The following is an 18,319-nucleotide window of genomic DNA, read 5'->3' on the forward strand; positions in this document are numbered from 1 at the left end:
TCTCTATAAAATTTTAAATAGTAACCAATCATACTCCATCAAATTAACAACCTATTTATTTGTAAGTGTTGAAACTACTTGTAGTTTCAACGCCAGAACAATTTGAATTTAACTTAGAATACAGTTGTTCTCATTCTGGAACTAACTCGCGTTAACCGTTGTACACTAGATCTATTGAGACTAGGAGATATAAAAATAAGATTAAAATTGGTATTAGACTAAGAAGTTGCACGAATCTATCCGGCCGAAGATAAGATAGCGTGACGAGCAGACGGTGTACCTTATCTGAAATTACTCTATGAGTATAGTGATCAAAACATAACTCACTATCCATTTTTAGAAATCCCGTCCCATAACTTAAAAATGCAATGGCTGCAAATATCTATCAATTTTGTGCAGGGGCAGATTTCTTAGGAATTCGACCCCCTCAATAACCAAAGGGGCCACAATTTGGTCTTATTTTATGACTTATATTTTCGACGGACCAATGATTTCCAACTGACCACTGGGAAAAAGCCATTGTGAATCACTGTTTTCAGTAAATCTTGGGCAGATGCAGATGAGGAGCTAAGTGAGGGGGGATAATTTGAGTAGGTTTAGATTGCAAGTAGGCCGTGAGTAACGCAGAAATGTTGCAAGTTTTGCAAACGATTTTGCGCAAAAAAATGTAAAGATTGCAATCCGTTATAATCAATTATAAAGGACTTTAAATGGATTATAATCCAATTTAATGGATTTTAATGGATTACGTTTGTTTTTACGAAAACAATCGATTATAATGACAATATAATCGTTTTCCTGTTCTAAATTTGCAACAATAATGGATTATGAGACAACATTTCTTACTAAATTTTCCCATTATAATCAAATAATATCCATGGAACTCCGGTGCGGGTGGGATTTTGTTGACAAAGATTCAAGCCTGCCCACTTCGGCTCTTTTTCCTTCCCCCACCTGCAAAACTTAATTGGAACAACTTTGTTCACGTTATCCGAAAGTTACGAAATTAATAAAGTTGCAAACTAATAAGGCCATGACGAACATATTTCGTGTTAATGATTAACCTTGTAAAACCCCTCGTTATGCCATAAAACTGATGCTTATGTGAGGTCGGAGGGGAGGATGGAAAAAGAGCCAAGCTTGGTATGATTGAAAAATCTGAAAATTGTGGCAAAATTTGTTCTTCATACTTTTTATCATCGTTACATCAACCGTTTCGCCATAACATGTAAGACAATTCTTTGTTTAAAAAATAGAAAGTTTGAAAGGTGGGGGAAAGTGAAAAAGAGCCAAACGCTTTTACTGGACGAAAATCAGGGATATTTTGAAAAGGTGGTTAAACTGTTTGTGAAGTTGTTTGTGAAGTGCACATTTGCTAAAATGATTGATCAATCTCTGCGTATGATCGCAAAAATGCCAACCATATTCTCAAAATAAGAAAAGCTAAATCAAAATTTTAAAGTTTTTTAATGGTGTGGCACCTGCTCAATACATTAATATTTAATTTTGATATTTTCTATGCCATTTTTTTAGTTGCGATTACACATTTTAAAACCGTCCATACTCTTTCTTAGTCCCGTAAAAAAAGAATTAAAAATGGGAAAAGTAAATCAAAACACAACACCAGTAGAAAGATCGGCTACTCCCATAAGTTCCTAAATAATCCACTAATCTCTTTTTTACCTAACCGTGACTTCTACGGATTCTCGAATAAAAAAGTTGCAGCCTTATGTAAAGGCCTTTTTTTGTCATTTTGAACGTTTTTTTGAAATTTTTGAATTTCCTCAAAAGCGTTTCCCCCGAATGTAGAATTAAGGCTGCAATCGAAGAAACTAGTGGAATGTTTCTGAATAAGGTATAAAATAGTGTCGGACTTGGAAAAAGTCCATCTGTGAAAGATTGACCGTTTCTCGGAAACTTCTGCTGTTTTTTGAGAAATTACCCTGTCTTATCTGAAAACAAGGGTTCAATCAAATAGCACTTCAATTTTTGAATATGAAAATCCATTTTTTTTGAAATGTTCATCGTTGTTTGGAAATTTCTTTAGTTTTGTCTAGAACTACCTTGCCAAATCTGAGGTTAAGGGCTCAATAAAAAAAAGCAAGTTGCGAAAATTTTCTCTGCAAAAGAATATATTCCCATGTTTTAGAAGAAAAATATTTTGGATTTGAGACAAATCTGTTCGTAAACTGTGGACCATTTTGGATAAAAATTTGTTTTTATGAAAAACTATCCTGCCAAATTTGAGCATAAGATTAGAAAGGAAAGAATGAGTAGAAAGAATCTCCTCTAAATAAGCGGCTAAAATGTTACTTTTATAGAGAAACCACTTGATTTTGGGTAAAATCTAGTCTTTGGATTTTTAAAAGTTTTCTATTTCCTCCCGCATCAGTACATTCTAGAAATATTCTTCGATTTATCAACGAGTCCCACTTTACAATCTTCAAAATATCGAACACGTACCTCCAGACTTAGCTGGACTACTATTTTATGGACGCCAAAAATGAATGCCGTATCATCTACGACTATTTTCTAGTTCGCCTTTTTTTCTGTGATTCGATTTGCCAAAGTCTATTTCAATTTTCTTTAGGTTTTCTCAGTTGCACTAAAACCCAGTTGCAAGCTTGAACAAGTAGACAAAGGTTTGCAACATTTTATACACGCAAACTGCCGTATGATTTTTTGATCAATTTTATAAAATAATTTTAAGAAGGGGTAGGAAATTGGAAAAGATCCATAAGAATGTACAAGGGGGTCTTTTGGAAAATTGGCATCAAGAATTGAGGATTCTACCCTGGGCACCCTACTGAATAGCTGGTATTGCTGATAATTCGATGCTTTTGTGACATTCATCATTTTACATTCAGTCGCATCCCTGCTGCCGAGTCGAGATTTTTCACCTAAATTGAAGCAAGATTTGAGTGGCTTGAGCGGTTTTTTCAGACGATTGCGCTCAAAATCTTGCTTCAAAATGAGCGGTTTGAGAGTTTTATAGAAAAAAAAACGCTCAAAAACGGCCCAAATCTTACACGTTAATATTTTATTTAGGTGGTGCTGTTTGTGATTGTGACTATGAGTAGGAACTACTACACCAGACATCAGCTGAGACTCTCATGGGCACTACCGGACATAGAGGACGACGTCAGATTCGAGGTACGCCAAAGTGACTGTTTCTTCTCAGTAACAGATTGTGTAACTAGATTTCGTAGTTTGACCGACAATCCACAGTGGCACAAAGGCTATAGTCACAACGAGCCGCAACATAAAGTCACGATATATGAATCGGGATGAGTCGCAATATAAATCGCAAAATGTGGTCGAAGTGAGTTGTTGTGATTTCTGTTTTTAACTCTCCTAATTTGACCTCTAGTTCTTAATTAGATACATAGTAATTTGAGTTTATTCTAAGTCCATAGGACTTCGTGGAATTTTTGTACATTTCTTTAGAAAAGAAAAATTTTGATTTCACACCTTCCACTTTTTCTTTTAATTTTAGATTAGTTGGTTTTATTTTGATGCAAACAGTGGAACAAAACAAACTCATGAGCAAACCATTTAAACAAACCTTCCACATCACAGATATAAAACAAAATATCATTGGAATATCTTTTTCCTTCCCCCACCTGCAAAACTTAATTGGTGAAATCTTGTTCACGTTATCCGAAAGTTACGAAATTAATAAAGTTGCAAACTAAAAAAGCCATGACAAACATATTTCGTTTTAATAACTAACCTTGTAAAACCCCTCGTTATGCCATAAAACTGATGCTTATTTGAGGTGGGAGGGGAGGATGGAAAAAGAGCCAACCTTGGTGTGATTGAAAAATCTGAAAATTGTGGCAAAATTTGTTCTTCATACTTTATATTATCGTTACATCAAGCGTTTTGCCATAACATGTAAGACAAATTCCTTGTTTAAAAAATAGAAAAATAGAAAGGTGGGGGAAAGTGAAAAAGAGCCAAACGCTTTTACTGGACGAAAATCAGGGATATTTTGAAAAGGTGGTTAAACTGTTTGTGAAGTTGTTTGTGAAGTGCACATTTGCTAAAATCATTGATCAATCTCTGCGTATGATCGCAAAAATGCTAACCATATTCTCAAAATAAGAAAAGCTAAATCAAAATTTTAAAGTAATTTTTAATGATGTGGCACCTGCTCAATGCATTAATATTTAATTTTGATATTTTCTATGCCATTTTTTTTAGTTGCGATTACACATTTTAAAACCGTTCATACTCTTTCTTAGTCTTGTAAAAAAAATTAAAAATGGGAAAAGTAAATCAAAACACAACACCAATAGAAAGAACGGCTACTCCCATAAGTTCCTGAATAATCCACTAATCTCTTTTTTACCTAACCATACCTTCTACGGATTCTCGTATAAAAAAATTGCAGCCCTATGTAAAGACCCTTTTTTGTCATTTTGATCCTTTTTTTGAAGTTTTTGAATTTCCTCAAAAGCGACTCCCCCGAATGTAGAATTAAGGCTGCAATCGAAGAAACTAACGGAATGTTTCTGAATAAGGTATAAAATAGTTTCGGACTTGGAAAAAGTCCATCTGTGAATGATTGACCGTTTCTCGGAAACTTCTGCTGATTTTTGAGAAATTACCCTGCCTTATCTGAAAACAAGGATTCAATCAAATAGCACTTCAATTTTTGGATTTGAAAATCCATTTTTTTAATGAAATGTTCATCTTTGTTTGGAAATTTCTTTAGCTTTGTCTAGAACTACCTTGCCAAATCTGAGATTAGGGGCTCAATAAAAAGGCAAGTTGCGAGAATTTTCCCTGCAAAAGAATATATTCCCACGTTTTAGAAGAAAAATATTTTGGATTTGTGACAAATCTGTTCTTAAACTGTGGACCATTTTTGGATAAAAATTTGTTTTTATGAAAAACTATCCTGCCAAATCTGAGCATAAGATTAGAAAAGAAAGAATGAGTAAAAAGAATCTCCTCTAAATAAGCGGCTAAAATGTTACTTTTATAGAGAAACCGATTGTGTAACTAGATTTCGTAGTTTGACCGACACTCCACAGTGGCACAAAGGCTACAGTCACAATGAGTCGCAACATAAAGTCACGATATATGAATCGGAATGAATCGCAATATAAATCGCAAAATGTGGTCGAAATGAGTTGTTGTGATTTCTGTTTTTAACTCTCCTGATTTGACCTCTAGCTCTTAATTAGATACATAGTAGTTTGAGTTTATTCTAAGTCCATAGGATTTCGTGGAACTTTTGTACTTCTCTTTAGAAAAGAAAAATTTTGATTTAACACCTTCCACTTTTTGTTTTAATTTTAGATTAGTCAGTTTTAGTTTGATGCAAACAGTGGAACAAAACAAATTCATGAGCAAACTATTTAAAAAAACCTTTCACATCACATATCTAAAACAAAATATCATTGGAATACCATTTATTACTAAATATATATCTTAAATAGCAGATTTCATTAAAAAGATAAAAACACCAGAATGAAAAACACAGCTTTAAAATTTTTTCAAAGAATAAACAAACAACCACCATTTTTCTCTAAATTTTACCCTACATACAATCAGCAACGGAAACACCTGAAACCACTATCAAGAAATGTGTATAACTTCTCAATCAAACAAGTTCACCAATATGATAAAGAACAAAATAACAACATATCTTTATGACTGACCTTGAAATCAGACCATTTCATAAATTTTTCCGAGTAACAACTTCATCTATCAAATACATGAAAAACTCAAAATCAGATATGATTTTTTACCTATATAAATAACAACTTTCCGTATAAAATAACCCTATCTATAGGACTCTTAGGTTATTGTGAAACTAACGCAACAATTTCTCCCACAAAAAAATAGCATATAGAGTGAAAAATATTTTACATCTATTAGGTATATGTCAATAAGCAATTCTTTTTGAAGAAATGTGATTTATTTATATAATAAGTAATGGAAAACGAAACACATAATAATTCAAAAAAAAACACCATCAAAGTACTCGGAAGGACAACAAAAATTCTTAACACTGTTTGATTTCCAACACTCTCAGATAACACAAAAAATTTTGAACAAGTAGACGACCTATTAATAAAATACCCAAAAGTTTACGCAACATGTAAGTTTGATATTGGAAAAGTAAGTTCACCACTAAATTTATCTCTAGAATTTGATGCAGTTTTCAAAAAACAACGAGCAAGCAAAGTCTCAATTCTTTTACAAGACAAAGTCAAGCGATTACTTGGAAGAAGAACAGCCAAAACAAAAAACATTCATAAGCCCCGTTATCATTTTAGCAAAAGGAGAATCATTAAAAATAGTTCTAGATGCAAGACACCTCAATTCACTCATTGATGAATCTAAATGTAAATGGCCTATAGAACCAATTCAAGTAATTCTCACAAAAATAAACGGTACACATTTCACAACAGCAGATATCAATAGTGCATAATAATCAAATGCCGCCGTTAGACGAACAACCCAGACGATAAACACAGTTCGTTATTGGAAATGAACAATACGAATTCAACGGATTATTCTATGGAATTTCCATAGGACCAGCAGCATTTTCAGCATTTATGATTAAAATTTTCAGACCACTAATACTCAAAAAAATGCAATCATATATTTAGACAAAGTTTTCATGCAATCACAAAAAAAGGCGAAATGTTCATTGTCTTAGAAAATTATCATCAAATATTATAAAACAAAAACATGAAAGCAGCCCCAGATAAATCACACTTTTTTCTAACACGAATAAAATGCCTTGGACATATTATAGAAAAAAAACACTATAACTCCGTTAAAATCTCGCATTGATGCAGTCCAAAAACTCCAACCATCTTCAAATAAGAAGAAAATACAAGAATTTCTTGGAATGCTAAGCTTTTTAAGTAAATACGTAGACAAAATGCAGTTATACTTAAGACCATTCTACAACGTCCTTAGACAATAGAAAAATTTTGAATGGACAACAGAACATCAGAAACGATTTGAAGAAATAAAAACTCTTCTCACAGAACAATTATTGAACACTATTCCAGATACCGATCAACCATGTTATGCCATGTACGATGCCTCAAATTTTGGCATCGGCGCAGCATTATTACAATCTCATAATGGAACAAATAAAATGAACCTCAATTCCGCAAACTCTAGACTATTCACACAAGCTGAACTTAGACTCTCTACTCTTATGAGAGAATGCACAGCCATAATATGTACACATACAGAACATGAATTTTTTTACTTGGATCTAAACACCCAACAGTTTTATTTACAGACCATAAACCAATTATCTTTCTTCTTACACAAAAATCCAGACAAACCATAGAACTTATAGATTTCAACTAATTTTAATGAAATTCCCAAACATATAGTTTGGACTGCAGGAAACAACCTCGCACCACCCGATACTCTCAGTAGAAATACACCACCTGAATTATTAACAAGAATAGCAACAGTTGAAATACCACAATATACAAAATTTTTCCTTGTAAAAGATGAAACCTCACCAAGATTGCAATGCAAATATGCAGTAAAAACTGACATAGACCAATCCCAAATAAATAATCTTCAATCTTTTTCACTATATCTAGATTGTCAAAACAATCACTACGAAGTAGACTTACTAGGAAAATCTACATTCCAACCGATACCATACTGTTCATGGATAAAAACAAAACACATCAAAAACCAATTCAACAAAAATTATATAAAAAGTTTCTTTTTTTTCTAATAGAAAAAGAAAATCTCACTGATAATAGAAATTTATCAGGACAACCAAATAATGATTTAAAATATACAATAAACCAGGTTTTTAACCTTCATGAGCCATTAGAGTCAATACCTCTATGAAAAATAGAAATTGAAAACGTTTTTCTCCCAATAACAGAAAAAATAACACTAAAATTATTACAAAAACATCAAAATCTTGACCCAGTCGTTAGACAATTAACATCTTGTCACCAAGAAAAAACTAAGCCACTTAAAGCCGATACCACCATACTAGGAAGCAAAACCCTTCTTAGATATTTCAGAAATTTTAACAACACCTCTATCAACGAAAACACAGATATCCTAGAATACCAAACATCCGATATCAAATTACCCTGCCTACCTTTAGGTATGATGCCTATAGCTTTTCATACCTCTCACTCTTTAAACACTAAAGGACACTCAGGAGCAGAGAAAATAAACTCAAATTTTAAACCAAAATTTTTATTTCCCAAATGCACCAATTTGGATAAAGGTATTATGCAATGTTTGCATAACATGTCAATTAAACAAACCATACCCACACCAAAAACAAACCGCAAAAAAACAAGATTCTAAAGGACAAAGTCTAAGTTTCAATCACAGAATTTCATTCGATACAAAAGGAACAATATCACCACCCTCAGAAGGAAAGTCATATATAATGGTCATAGCAGATGCATTCCCACACTAAGTATCACTTAAACCAGTAACTCATTGTAATGCATATTATGCATATAAAACACTTTATGAACACTGAATAGCAAAATTCGGTTTACCCGAAATCCTTGACACAGATAATGGCACTGAATTTATAAATAACGAAATAATTACACTATGACACTTATAATATTAAGCACAAACAATCTCATGCAGCTTGGACTAATGGACTAGGCGGAGGTATGAACTATTCGTTACAAGAATATGTTAGATGTGTCATTAACGGAAATGACAGACGATATGCTGAATGGTCAACAGATGTAAAAATATTCCCACTATCTTATAACTCACAAATAACAAAAACTTTAGGGCTATCACTCTATGAAAAAGTTTTTAACCAAAAACCACGGAAACCGATAAAGTTCACGGCAAATTCTTCAAAAAATGAACAAGGTTATTGTCAACCCCCTAACAAATCAACATGTTACAATCTACCACAACATACCCACAATGAAGATCATTTTCATCATCCACAAATTTTAAAATTAGCTTCCGGTACACACATCGATTGGATTTTGAACAGAGATAAAAAACACAATGAGTTTTACCAGAAAAAAAAAACAAAAAAATTGTTACAAAGACAAAATATTAATTCCTAAATAAATTCTCGATTTACCCCAGCTGTAAATTTAAAAATCGGAACATACGCTTTAATTCCAAACTTTACAACACAAAAATGAACTTTTAAAAAATACAACCACTCCGAAACAATTGATAAACACACTGATGTAGCATACAAACTTACAGACTTAAACAGAAAAGAAATCGTTCAACATCGAAACAATCTTTTACCTGATTACCCGAAAGAGCACGCCCTTCAAGAATTTATTCAATTATACTCTTTTACAGGAGCTAAAATTATTCAAAACAATCCAGATCACAAACAAAATCTAACAACTGATATGAACTCTACCCAAAAACTATTAGAAAAAATGAAAAGGAACTTCCCAAACAAACATCAAAAAAAGTAAAGAACAAAAAGATACCTCAAATAGAAAAAAAATCGATAATTAGAAGAAAAAATTATACCACACAATCAGAAAGAAAAAATTCTATATGGACAACCATCGCGACTTCGAAATCAGCCACGAAAACACTACCAAACATTCATGTCACAATCTAAAATATTAAAGAAAGTTGAATTTCAGAAACAACTTTAAATTAATTAACACGACTTCTTTAGCCGACAAACAATCACCCTCAAGACAATCTCAAACTATAACTAAAGAACCTCCAGTTCAAAAATAACAAAACGCTAGACATTGATACCTGAAAAAAAAAATCTCAATATTACATCCTCTCCTATCAAGCAGTACAAAGATCAACAAAATTGTCCCAACTTAGACCTCAAAATCCCTCAGGCAAAAATATTAAATTAGCCTTAAGAACAAAATGGACATGATCAATTAGCCTAAAGATGGAATATCTCATAGATACCCCCCAATCATCTAATAAAAAACAACAAAACCAGGAAGACTCCTAAGAGCCCTCCGAACTTTTCTTTAGCAAAAATTGCCAAAATCCAACCCACTTGTCAAAAAACCAATAAATAAACCGACCACACTCGCATTTAGCCTCAAAAAATAAAAATTAGTTCGACGAAATGAATCATTTTTTCTTATGCTTCTTTCTCGAACAGTCAACACTTTTCATAATAATCTTTCAAACCTTTGTTCAATCCTTTCGAATTTTTTTAAACCGTGTATAACTTTCATATCTGACATTTTAGAAACATTCATCCTCTCCCTGATAATTTTTTGCGTCTTTTTCATCATTTTTTACTCCCTAGCCCAAACCTACGTTAATTTTTCCAAAATCATTGACCACCATTTCAGGTACGATATTTCAAATAGCTTTCTAATTGTTCCAACATCCTTTCAGTAGAACAAATGTTTTTCTTCTTTTCATAATGTTCCTCACATTTTCATTTTCAACTTTAACAATACATTAACTCTAAATTAAACTCACCATTTTTCCTTAACTTCATCTATTGGATTAAAGACACTAACCTACAAGGCATCCGCCGAAATTACGATCGCATCACCCAGATGTATATCTTCTGTCCCCTGACCAAACTCTTAGACATAGACGAATCCCGCCCACTAATCGTCCCACACGAATTCCTCTAGCCCGTTGAAGTCCCGGTCCTAGAGTTCATATACAACACTCGCTATAATCATAAACTCTATCATTTTATTCAAAATACACCGTATGAATTATCACTTAGCACTGAAGAACACAACATCATTAAAGCATCGAATAGTTTTGGCCACTTCTTCAAACTAAACACATCATTCGTTTGCTAGCTATACTATTAACCTCATCAGACATCATCCACGACGTTTTTCCCCTTGGATTCTTCTACGACGATTAGGTTATATAAAAATTCGAACAAAACTAACCATTTTTATTATAAGTTTTTTTTTCTTCATAGGCTCGATCATTAATCATCTACAAAACAAAAAGCGAAATAAAAAACAGAAAACTTTTTCTAGACTCATAAACTTTCATTAACAAATTTCAATTATTAAGCAGTAAAATTCTTCCGTACAAAACAAATCAATATATAAATTCTTTTCCTCAATGCAAAAAATCTCCATACAATTGAAATTATTTTCATAATTTTAATCCCCAAATCAAGCAGTAAACTTCATAAAATTAAAGTAGTAAATTAAAAAAAAAGTTGTCGATAAATTGCAAACAGCAGTAATAACGTTTTCAAAGACGCTTCTTTTTATTCACTCGCCCACAAACTCTATCCACAATCGCACAGCTCGCCCACGAAGAATTGTTAAAAAAAATTAATTTAGGTTTTAATTTTCACTGATAACAACTCTAACAAGTTTCAACACGTTTCAAACTTCCCTTTAACCTGGTTGGAAAGGAACTTAAAAATACTCCAACCTAACCAACGCAAACTTACTAAACGCCACAAATCACAACCTAACATCATGAATAAAAAAAAGAAAACCCACGGTACCCAAACTTAGAACTGGATGAATTATTCTTTTGAGGACTACTTTTAAGTCTGAACACAAAAGAAGAAAACAGCAAAAAACCGAGAGACAAACCCAAAAAAAAACAATTTGATTTTTGAGAGAAAGTCATAACTAAGACAACAAAAGAAAACACCAGTTATAATGATAAGCACGAAAAGTTGAACTAAAACAGGACCCTCCAAAAAAGAGAGCATGAAATTATACCCTCACTCCTGGCCTAACCCACCAGAAGAGGACGTCCTGAGCATGCTCTAAAGCCGACCTCACCCACCGTGATACATCCACGTTTTGTGACACCCACAGCTCTATTTTTGACGAGAGTTAATCAAGTGTGAGTAGCTATTAAAAATAACCGAACTAAATTGTAACGCTTTTGCGATGAAACCTAATACAAGATCGTGACTGAAAAACAAGATAAGCAAAGATTTATATATGAAAAAAAAACAATGTAGTATACAGATATTATACAGCTCAGAGACCAGCAGCAAGGAACTTGACAACCCAATCACACTCCAACTACGGAGTGGCAAGACCCAACTGACATGCCTACAATCACTACACTCAACGGATTTAAAGTACGACTTGGCATCGCAGCAAAGGAAACCTATTGCAACAGAACAATGGCAATCTCGATATTCAAGTATACGTACAGATCCGGGTCACCAGGCAGTTCATCCAAAGTCAAACCACATGCCACATCCGAACGAGATTGAGAAGAGCAACGTAGATTAGTAATGCTCCTATTCTCTAGAATCAACCAGATCAACACTCATCACAACCAATCAGAAACCATAATACGATCTCCCGAGACTATCCTGATAACATCTCTTCTTCGAAAACCCGAAAAAAGAAGAAAAACATCATCATCCATCCTACACTACAATAGAACATTGAAAAACTAAAACTCTCTAGACCCCGGATGGAAGGAACCAGAGCTAAACTAGTATTTATCATTAGTTTTTCTTATGATCTTTTATCTCTATAAGATATTAAATGGTAACCAATTATACTCCATCAAAATAATGATTTAAAATTTAGAATAAAACAGGTTTTTAACCTTCATGACCCACTAGATACAATACCTCTATCAAAAATAGAAATTGAAAATATTTTTCTCCCAGTAACAGAAAAAATAACACTAAAAATACTACAAAAACATCAAAATCTTGACCCAGTCGTTAGAAAATTAAAATCTTGGCACCAAGAAAAAACTAAGCCACTTAAAGCCGATTCCACCATGCTAGGAAACAAAACCCTTGTTAGATATTTCAGAATATTTAACAACACCTCTATCAACGAAAACACAGATATCCTAGAATACCAAACATCCGATATCAAAGTACCCTGCCTACCTTTGGGTATGATGCTTATAGCTTTTCGTTCCTCTCACTCTTGAAACACTAAAGGACACTCAAGCGCAGAGAAAAAAACTCAAATTTCGTACAAAATTTTTATTTCCAAAATGCACCAATTGGGACAAAACTATTATGCAATGATTGCATAACATGTCAATTAAACAAACCATACCCATACCAAAAACAAAACCGCAGAAAAACAAGATTTTAAAGGACAAAATCTATATTTCAATCACGGAATTTCATTCGATACAATAGGACCAATATCACCACCCTCAGAAGGAAAGTAATTATAATGGTCATAGCAGATGCATTCCCACACTACGTAGCACTTAACCCAGTAACTCATTGTAATACTTATTATGCATATGAAACACTTTATGAACACTGAATAGCAAAATTTGGTTTACCCGAAATCCTTGACACAGATAATGGCACTGAATTTATAAATAACAAAATAATTACACTATGCCAGTTATAATATTAAGCACAAACCACGTACATCTCATGCACCTTGGACTAATGGACTAGTCGAATGTATGAACCGTTTGTTACAAAAATATATTAGATGTGTCATTAACGGAAATGACAGACGATATACTGAATGGTCAACAGATGTAAAATTATTCCCACTATCTTATAAATCACAAATAACAACAACTTTAGGGATATCACCCTATGAAAAGGATATAAACCAAAAACCACGGAAACCAATAATGTTCACAGCAAATTCTTCAAAAAATGCACAAGGTTATTGCCAACCCACTAAAGAAACAACATGTTACAATCTACCACTACCTACTCACAATGAAGATCACTTTCATCATCCACAAATTTTAAAATTAGCTTCCGGTACACACACCAAATGGCTTTTAAACAGAGATAAAAAACACAATGAATTTTATCGGAAAAAAGAACAAAAAAATTGTTACAAAGACAAAATATTATTTCCCAAATAAATTCTCGATTTACCCCAGCTACAAATTTTAAAATTGGAACATACATTTTATTTCCAAAGTTTACAACACAAGAAGGAACTTAAAAAATTACAACCACTCCGAAATAATTGATAAACACACTGATGTAACATACAAACTTACAGACTTAAACAAAAAAGAAATCGTTCTTCATCGAAACAACCTTTTACCTGATTACCCGAAAGAGTACGCCCTTCGAGAATTTGTTCAGTTATACACTTTTACAGGACCTAAACTTATTCAAAATAATCCAGATCACAAACAAAATCTAAGAACTGATATGAACTCTATCCAAAAACCATTAGATAAAAATGAAAAAGAACTTCCCAACCAAACATCAGAAAAAAAGTAGAGACAAAAAGATACCTCAAACAGAAAAAATTATACCACACAATCAAAAAAAAAAATTTCTACATAGACAATCATCGCGATTTCGAAATCAGCCAGGTCAACACTACAAAAAATTCATCCCACAATCCAAATTATTAAAGAAATTTAAATTTCGGAAACCACTTTAATTTTATTAACATTTTCACCTCTTGAAGATAATTACATAAACCGAACATTTTCTCAATTTCATGCTGAAAAGCACTTGAACAAACTAGTTCAAATTCAGCCAATCAGAAACCTTTCCGAATCATCGCCTCATTTCTAACACGATTTCTTTAGCCGACAAATAATCACCCTCAAGACAATCTCTAACTATAACTAAAGAACCTCCAGTTCAAAAACAGGCAAAATGCTAGACATTGATACCTGAAATAAACAAAGTCTCAATATTACAACCCTCCCCTATCAAGCAGTACAAAGATCAACAATATTGGCCCAACTTAGACCTCAAAATCGCTCAGGCAAACATATTAAATTAGCCTTAAGAACAAAATGGACATGATCATTTAGCCTAAAGATGGAATATCTCATAGATACCCCACAATCATCTAATAAATAACAACAAAACCAGGAAGACTCTTAAGAGCCCTCGAAATTTGTCTTTATCAAAAATTGCCGAAGTCCAACCCACTTGTCAAAAAACTAATAAATAAACCGACCACACTCGACTTTAGCCTCAAAAAATTCGATGAAACAAATATTTTTTTTCAAATGCTTCTTTCTCAAACAGTCAACACTTTTCATAATATTCTTTCAAACCTTTTTTCAATCCTTTCGAATTTTTTTAAACCTTCTATAACTTTCATATTTGACATTTTAGAAACATTCATCCTCTCCCTGATAATTTTTTGCAACTTTTTCATCATTTCTTACTCCCTAGCCCAAACCTACGTTAATTTTTCCAAAATCATTGACCACCATTTCAGGTACGATATTTCAAATAATTTTCTAAATGTTCCAATATCCTTTCAGTAGAACAGATGTTTTTCTTCTTTTCATAATGTTTCTCACATTTTGAACATTAACAATACATGAACTCTAACTTGAACTCACCATTTTCCCTTAACTTCACCTATTGTATTAAAGACACTAACCTACAAGGCATCCTACGAAACTATAATCCCAACACCCAGATGTATATCTTCTGTCCCCTAACCAAACTCTTAGACATAGACGAATCCCGCCCACTCATCGTCCCAGACGAAATCCTCCAGCCCGTTGAAGTCCCGATCCTAGAGTTCATATACAACACTCGCTATCGTCATAAACTCTATAACCTTATTCAAAATACACCGTATGAATTAGCACCTAGCACTGAAGAGCACAACATCAATAAAGCACTCAAATTGCTTTGGCCACTTTTTCAAACTAAACACATCATTCGTTTGCTAGCTATTTTACTAACCTCATCAGACATCATCCACGGCGTTTTTCCCCTTGGATTCTTCTACGACAATTAGGTAATATGAATTAAATAACTTAATAATAATTTTGAACAAAACCAATCATTCTTATTATATTTTTTCTTTTTTCTTCATAGGCACGATCATCAATCATCTTCAAAACAAAAAGCGAAATAAAAAACGGAAAACTTTTTCTAGATTCGTAAACTTTCATTAACAAATTTCAATTATCAAGCAGTAAAATTTGCTCGTACAAAACAATAAATTAATGTATAAAATCTTTTCCCCAAGGCAGTGAATCTACATACAATTGAAAATAATTTAATAATTTTAACCCCCAAATCAAGCAGTAAACTTCATATTTTTAAAGTGGTAAATTTAAAAAAAAATGTCAAAAAATTGCAAACAGCAGTAAAAACTATTTTCACTCGCCCACAAACTCTATCCACAATCGCACAGCTCGCCCACGAAGAATTGTTTAAAATAATGAATTTAAGTTTTAACTTTCATTGAAAACAACTCTAACAAGTTTCAAAACGTTTCAAACTTCCCTTTAACCTGGTTGGAAAGGAACTATATAAAAATCCAACCTAACTAACGCAAACTTACTAAACCCCACAAATCACAACCTAATATCATGAAAAACAAAGAAAACCCACGGTACCCAAACTTAGAACTGGATGAATTATTCTTTTGAGGACTACTTTTAAGTCTGAACACAAAAGAACAAAACAGCAAAAAGTCGAGAGACAAACCCAAAAGAAACAATTTGATTCTTGAGAGAAAATCATAACTAAGACAATAAAAGAAAACACCAGTTATAATGATAAGCACGAAAAGTTGAACTAAAACAGGACCCTCCAAAAAAGAGAGCATGAAATTATACCCTCACTCCTGGCCTAACCCACCAGAAGAAGACGTCCTGAGCATGCTCTATAGCCGGCCTCACCCACCGTGATACATCCACGTTTTGTGACACCCACAGCTCTATTTTTGACGAGAGTTAATCAAGTGTGAGTAGCTCTTAAAAATACCCGAACTAAATTGTAACGCTTTTGCGATAAAACCTAATACAAGATCGTGACTGAAAAACAAGATAAACAAAGGTTTATATATGAAAAAAAAACAATGTAGTATACAGATAATATACAGCTCAGAGACCAGCAGCAAGGAACTTGACAACCCAATCACACTCCAACTACGGAGTGGCAAGACCCACCTGACATGCTGCCTACAATCACTACACTCAACGGATTTAAAGTACGACTTGGCATCGCAGCAAAGGAAACCTATTGCAACATAACAATGACCATCTCGATATTCAAGTATACGTACAGATCCGAGTCATCAGGCAGTTCATCCAAAGTCAAACCACATGCCACATCCGAACGAGATAGAGAATAGCAACGTTAATTAGTAATGCTCCTATTTTCTAAAATCAACCAGATCAACACTCATCACAACCGATCAGAAACCATAATACGATCTCCCGAGACTATCGTGATAACATCTCTTCTTCGAAAACCCGAAAAAAGAATATGCTCGCATCCTCTAAAGAAAAACATCATCATCCATCCTACACTACAGTAGAACATTGAAAAACTAAAACTCTCTAGACCCCGGATGGGTGGAACCAGATCTAAAATAGTATTTATCATTACTTTTTATTATGATCATTTATCTCTATAAAGAACTAAATAGTAACCAATCATATTCCATCAAACTAACATCCTATTTATTTGTAAGTGTGGAAACTACTTGTAGTTTCAACACCAGAATAATTTGAATTTAACTTAGAATACAGTTGTTCTCATTCTGGAACTAACTCGCGTTAACCGGTGTACACTAGATCTTTTGAGACTAGGAGATATAAGAGTAAGATTAAAATTGGTATTAGACTAAGAAGTTGCACGAATCTATCCGGCCGAAGATAAGATGGCGTGACGAGCAGACGTTGTACGTTATCTGAAATTACTCTATGAGTATAGTAATCAATACATAACTCACTATCCATTTTTAGAAATCTCGTCCCATAACTTCAAAAAATGCAATGGCTGCAAATATTTATCAACTTTGTGCAGGGGCAGATTTCTTAGGAGTTCGACCCCCTCAATAACCAAAGGGGCCCCAATTTGGTATTATTTTATGACTTATATTTTCGACGGACCAACGATTTCCAACTGACCACTAGGAAAAAGCCATTGTGAATCACTGTTTTCAGTAAGACTTGGGCAAATGCAGATGGGGGGCTAAGTGAGGGGGGATAATTTGAGTAGGTTTAGATTGCGAGTAGGCCGTGAGTAACGCAGAAATGTTGCAAGTTTTGCAAATGTTTTTGCGCAAAAAAATGTAAAGATTGCAATCCGTTATAATCAATTATAAAGGACTTTAAATGGATTATAATCCAATTTAATGGATTTTAATGGATTACGTTTGTTTTTACGAAAATAATCGATTATAATGACAATATAATCGTTTTCCTGTTCTAAATTTGCAACAATAATGGATTATGAGGCAACATTTCTTACTAAATTTTTCCATTATAATCAAATAATATCCATGGAACTCCGGTGCGGGTGGGATTTTGTTGACAAAGATTCAAGCCTGCCCACTTCGGCTCTTTTTCCTTCCCCCACCTGCAAAACTTAATTGGTGAAATTTTGTTCACGTTATCCGAAAGTTATGAAACTAATAAAGTTGCAAGCTAATAAGGCCATGACAAA

The 18,319-nt window shown here is 33.3% G+C and overlaps 2 protein-coding genes across 2 annotated transcripts in view; both read left to right on the forward strand.

Annotated features, from left to right (window-relative positions):
* Positions 1-18,319, forward strand: part of LOC134844256 (DNA polymerase delta catalytic subunit-like) — a 471,945-nt gene that overhangs the window by 230,054 nt on the left and 223,572 nt on the right. The window lies entirely within an intron of this gene.
* LOC134844317 (large ribosomal subunit protein eL32-like) overlaps positions 1-18,319 on the forward strand; it is a 386,626-nt gene that overhangs the window by 230,050 nt on the left and 138,257 nt on the right. The window lies entirely within an intron of this gene.

Source organism: Symsagittifera roscoffensis, chromosome 1, assembly GCF_963678635.1.
Source record: "Symsagittifera roscoffensis chromosome 1, txSymRosc1.1, whole genome shotgun sequence".
Taxonomy (NCBI): Eukaryota; Metazoa; Xenacoelomorpha; order Acoela; family Convolutidae; genus Symsagittifera; species Symsagittifera roscoffensis.